General features: G+C 42.2%; 1 protein-coding gene and 1 long non-coding RNA gene across 5 annotated transcripts in view; one reads left to right on the top strand and one right to left on the bottom strand.

Moving 5' to 3' along the window:
• Positions 1-6,036, bottom strand: part of CACNA2D4 (calcium voltage-gated channel auxiliary subunit alpha2delta 4) — a 177,205-nt gene that overhangs the window by 78,763 nt on the left and 92,406 nt on the right.
• LOC308595877 overlaps positions 1,915-6,036 on the top strand; it is a 97,037-nt gene continuing 92,915 nt past the window's right edge. For all 4 annotated transcript variants that reach the window (XR_014012163.1, XR_014012164.1, XR_014012165.1 and 1 more), the window contains exon 1: positions 1,915-2,380. This is a non-coding gene — a long non-coding RNA (uncharacterized lncRNA). The remainder of the gene's footprint in view (positions 2,381-6,036) is intronic.

Below are 6,036 nucleotides of genomic sequence, written 5' to 3'. Positions count from 1 at the left end.
TACTGCTGTGCAAATTTTCTGCAAGAATGAATGAGCGCAAGAGATTCTCTAACATAAAGGGGAAATACTCAAATACACAAAGAAACAGAAGGGACCAGAAGTGAGGCTAAGGCAATTGTTTAATTTGCATTGGACCACACCTCTACGAATCTTGCACCAAGGGAGGTTGCCAGTTTACGGTAGTTTGTTGGAGCAACAACAAAATTCTTGTGGCATTTAAAAGACTAACAAATGCATTGTGGCATATGTTTTCACTAAGTTCATTTTATGAGATATATGATTATCCTCAGTTGGCAGACAAACTCATCAAGCATGAATGTGTGTACACACACACACACACACACACACACCCTAACTAATGATAAACGTGCCTATGATGAAGCAGACTCTACTCCATGAAAGCTCACACAATAAAAGTCTTTAAAGTGCCACAAAACTATTTATTATTTATCTAATACTTCAAAACGGGTAGCTAATGAATTGGGCTCCAGATGTTCTTCGACTGCAATTCCCATCATTCCAAGGGCAGATAGGAACTGTAGCATAGCAACATCTTCAGGGCATTATGTTATTTACCCTGCCTCCAAGACTTCCTAGCCATCAACAAATCACTACCTTAATTTACCTATGAGTTAGCCTTACCTCACATGTCCCTCTTGACCACTTTGATTGGTGGAACTGGAACTACTACTGGTGCCACATAATACCCATTCAGCATTTGTAAGAACTAAATTATTTAGTGTGGTAGCATGTACACTTTGGAACTCCCTGCCTATTGATATTCAGCAGCCTCCTTCACTGTATTCTTTTTGGTGCCTGCTAAATATACAGTGGTACCTCGGGTTACAGACACTTCAGGTTACAGACTCGCTAACCCAGAAATAGTACCTTGGGTTAAGAACTTTGCTTCAGGATGAGAACAGAAATAGCGTGGCGGCAGCGTGGCGGCAGCAGAAGGCCCCATTAGCTAAAGTGGTACCTCAGGTTAAGAACAGTTTCAGGTTAAGAACGGACCTCCAGAATGAATTAAGTTCTTAACCTGAGGTACCACTGTATTCTTGTTTAGGCCAGATACTTAGGAGCGCTGTTATGAATTTTAATTTCTTTTAATAGTTTAACTTTTTGTATGTTTTAAAGTAATGTAAATTTTCTTGATTTTCTTGTTTTATCTTTTTGTAAACCACTTTGAGGTTTGAGAGGTTTTTCAAACAATCAAGCGGTGTATAATTTTTATGAAATAAATAAATTTAAGCGCAAGGCCCTTCACATAGCAGTGTTCCATGCAGAGTTACATGCCCAGAGACAGCTAGACATTCTGAACTTACTACATCATACCAGCACTAAACCTGTCATCCTCATCCATGTGACCCTCTTTTTTAGGGGCTTGTTCACGCTGCCCTTATGCTATGCAACTTTTACAGCTCCTTGGATCTGCATCCCCGTCAACTGTTGAACTGGGCATGCACTGGCTGGCTTGTGCTCCAGAATTCTTCAGACCTACTCAAGCTGCATCCAAGCAAGATCCTGTTATGCACTGACCATGTGCTGGGGGGCAAGGGATTGACACTCCTAACTCATCAGGAAATGCTCATACAGTAGCAAAACAGGGTGCCACATGGCTTCTGCAGCAGAAACTGCGCAGGTTAGTCCATAAAAACCTATCCTTGCTACTGGATGTTTAATACCTTACAAGCTGACTGGCTAGGGAGCACTGTGCAAATTATGCTTTCACACCTCTCCCTTCCAGCATGCAATATTGCTCCTTTCCCCTCCCCCCCTTTTTTTTTGGTCTCTTTCATCATCCTAATCTCTCTCTCTTGCCTCTCCATGAGCAGCTGCTCTTCAGATATTCCTTTCTCTGATCTTCTCAACTGTCACTTCTCAACTGTCATAGACGATCCCAAGCCCCCACATTCCATCTGCCTTCTAAAAAGGTAGCTCTCCTCCACAAGCAAGGGCTTTTCTCTGGCCATTCTTTCTCTTGACACAAATCCAGGTCATCCGAGATGGAGAGGCACAGCGGAGCCTTTGCGCCAGATCCAAATTTAGATGCCGGTTTGGCTCTAAATGACTTAGCCTTTAAGGGTATTGTAAGCCAAGGGTGTGATGTGAATGAAGAAATCTATGTGTAGTTGATGAGGAATTGAAAATATGTTCCTTCAGACACATGTTCCCTAATGTGAAGAACTTGAATCATTTCCAGAACTTTGTGGAAGTAGTACAGAAACCCCACCAGGAGGGCGCTTGGCACAGGACAGCTCTACTTTGCTCTCCATTTCATTGCATGTCAGACTGTACAGACTGCTGAAGCCTTTGCCAGCAGGAATGAAGACATATAGAAGCCAGAAAGCAATTCAGCTGAATTTCCAAAAGGAGAAAAGTAAGGGCTGTTCACTCTCTTTCCACTCGCTGCTGCTGTCATTTCCCTATCTTCTGACCATAACTCTATGGGGAGGGGCTATGTCCCATGTTCAATCATTGGCATTTCTAGTTAAAAGGCTCTTGGGTAACTGGTGATGGAAATTCATATTGTGAGGATTACACTTCCCAGCTCCCACTGCCACTGAAGTCAGCAGTTTTTACTTTATGCACTGGTATCGTAAGATAGCATGGGTTGGTTTTTTGAGTGGAAATGAGGAGAGGGTGTCAAAGAGGGAACAGAACTAATAACTATGCCCAGGGCTCACTTGCACAGCCATGAGTCACATTTCAATACAAAGCACTACAAAATTATTCCGCTATTGTAGTAGTTTGTGCAGTTATTAGAATCCAGAAAGCCAGATATGCCCATCACAAAAGCGCAAAGGGAAAAGCTATAAACTGACTGCAAATTAGATCCACAGATCATGCAATTTCCAAGGCAATGCACAAAACCCCTAGTATCCAGGTGCTTATGTAAGAACTCTACATCCATGACTTTTTGAAAACATTAAGTGTGGATGTGACCAACAGCTGTATCATGCAGATACACTAATCAGAGAGAATACATGAATTTGTTACTTTGAACCTGTTTCAGAGACATAATACAAATCTGAATACACCTAATCTCTGGATATGGTCTTCCAAGTGCTTGACAACCCTCCTGTTTTTGTACTCCCAGGCAAGCAGCAAAAACAGGTCTTCGCAGTCCCTGGTGTGCCATCATACATTGCTCTTGGGCTTTATTCAATGCAGGGATTTACAAGATGTAGACACATGGCCCTGGCACAGGGCATACTTTTATCTTTAAACCAGATTAGGACAGGACAGTCATTCAAACAGAACTCCTTCAAACAGAGGACTGTTGTCTGATAGCTCTTCAAGGAAAAGATTGCCCTCTGTAAACAAGACATATAGTCACTCTATTTCTGAATACCAGAAATACTACTAATATTGCTTTTGGGGTAAGATGCTTGAGAGGGTGATGGCAGTCCAGTTGCAGACACTCTTGGAAGAAACTGATTATCTTGACCCATTTTATTTTGGGTTCAGGCTCAATTTGGGGCAGAATCTGTCTTGGTCACCCTGATAGAGGTCCTTATTCAGGAGAGGGACAGAGGGGAAGTGTGATCCTGTTGCTTTTTCTTGATCTCTCAGATGCTTTTGATACTATTGAGCACAATATTCTCCTGGATAGCTGCACCGGATTCTGCCTAACATGGGGGGGGGGGCGTATACATGGTGGTTACCCAGATCTATGCCCTCAAACACGCCAGGAGCCCAATATGTTCACAATTCCACCAAGAATTCATAGTTGTGTCAACTTATGCTACTGAAGTGGGCTCCCTTCACAGAGGAACTATGCACACACATGTACACACATTTCAATAGGGTTGGAGGCATGCATGAGTTAATACCAGTGAAAAGAAGGAGAGGAAATTAAAAGTGAAAAGTTGAAAGCCTAGCACATGACTCTTCCTCTATCACATCTGTGAATCCTGGAGCGTGAGAGTAATTGTCTGAAATGAGTCAGACCAAAGGCACAAGGAAACAGTTGCTATAGCAACCCCCTCGCTGCTCTAATTCTGCGTAGAATTAAAACGTTATCAAATGATTTAGGAGAAAAGGGGGGCAGCTCAAAATCTATGGGCACCCCTCTCAAAATGTCCTGCGGTGTTGTGAGCCTCCTCTAGGACAAAGCCACGGGCTCTTTTCCCTTCAAGCACAACAGCAGAAGTAATGCAGAGACAAACCAGTAAGGAGAGCATTGGATAGATAACTCTGAGCTCGACAGCGTCAGCTGTATGAGAGATTAAACCAATTCCTTGGCTGCAATTTCAAATCTGGAATGGGATTTAAGCCAGCAGATCGGAGATGTGGAATATTTCCTTGGGAAATCCACAAGTATCAGCAAGGAATTTCCAGTAAAACTCTCACACTGGCACAACCGCATCCCAGGTGAGCTCAAAGCACAGGAATGAGGCACAGCATAGAAACTCTAAAACAGCATATTCCTCCTTTAAAATCAAAATGAACTCCTGCTTAGGCTTTTCCCTACATGGTGGGATAAACAAACCAACATAATGAATAATTAACTTTGCGTTTAAAAGGAAATTATTGTGAAACTTCTAATACAGCTTTCTGTATAAATATCTGTGCATAAGCTTGAACTACCACAGCTACCTACAATGCCTCCACCTCTACTTTCCCACCAGTTAACTTAAATGGAGAGAACAGAAACGGTAAAGCCAAAAGGCTGCTCAGCACCTGGTCTTTGCTGGAATTCAGCCCTGTTGTCATGTATTTGCAGTTAGTTAACCTAACTATCCCACAAGGCTATGTCTGCACGAATGGCTCCCAATGGTCTAATGCAGAATGTAGTGAGAAGAAGGGTTGCAACTAGCCCTTTAAATTGGGACCAGCGGATTTTCTGCACTTGTGCCAAATACACAGAACCTGCACAATGGCTTGTGAATATGAAGCAGGCCTTCTGACTTTTCTTCCCTTCTGTACCTCTTTGTTCCGTGTCACAACTACTTTGAAACTTTGTCAGGTACTGTACAGGGGGAAATAAGTCAGAAACTCCTCTGCGTGCATGTAGCTCACAAGATTGATGGTTGTCTTCAACTTATTGAGTGATTAAAAAAGACCCTTTGATGCAAACAGAGAGGTGGTCTGGGGAACAGAAAAATACAGTGCCTTAGAACTCCTTTGTATTGGGAAGGGCAGATCCATCTATGAAGTACTTTGGAGTTTTAAGCCATGGCATGCAGATCATGGTCCTATACGAAGCAGCAACCAAAATCAACTCTTTAAAGCACATGGACACATACACAAACTGGAGTTTGTTCATGTTTGGAATTCTGATTAGATTCCAAGCAAATAACTCACTTGAGGAGAAGGTCACACAATAAGAGAGACATCATATATACACAGACCAGAGAGACAGCAGAACTCCCGCACAGATTCCAGCAGTTTCACTGGGACTTTAAATCTGTCAACAGCTGCGATGTAACTACAGCAGTTTCTCCCTAGTGAAGCATAACGCCTCAGGTTATTGACTCACATGAGAGAACAGTCAGTAACGTTATCTAGAGTGGGGTTAGGAATTCCTCATATTATACAGATTTATGTTTGTCATATGTAGAGAGCTGATTTAGCCAGTGAGAGACTCTAGGCTTATACCTCTGGAGACAAAATAGCCCCAATTAAACCATAATTAATAATTATGTCTTAGTTAATGTTTGCACAGTGATCAAAAGCTGTTAGGTACATTACAGTAGCAAATAGGCTTCTTAATTCACTGGGAAAGATATGCTTTAGACCGCAGAAGCTCCCTTCATGTGGTTTCCACCTAAAAAAGGCCACAGCCTACATTGAGCTAGCAGTACAGAAAAACACTCAGTATTCAGGGACATACACAGAGGCAAAGATGACATATTTGTCTTTTATATTCTGTCCAGAACATAACCAGAAGCAAATATTTGGCTGCTTATTGCTAATAAAATTTTGATATTTAATGCTCTGCCCCTTCTTGACGACCCTGATCCAACCTTAAGCTTCTATATTTGGTTCTAGCCCACTTTTTACATGGTCCTAAGCAAGCTGTAAGATTTC

Source organism: Podarcis bocagei, assembly GCF_964188305.1.
Source record: "Podarcis bocagei genome assembly, chromosome: 10".
Classification (NCBI taxonomy): Eukaryota; Metazoa; Chordata; class Lepidosauria; order Squamata; family Lacertidae; genus Podarcis; species Podarcis bocagei.
This window is presented reverse-complemented; position numbering and strand designations above follow the sequence as displayed.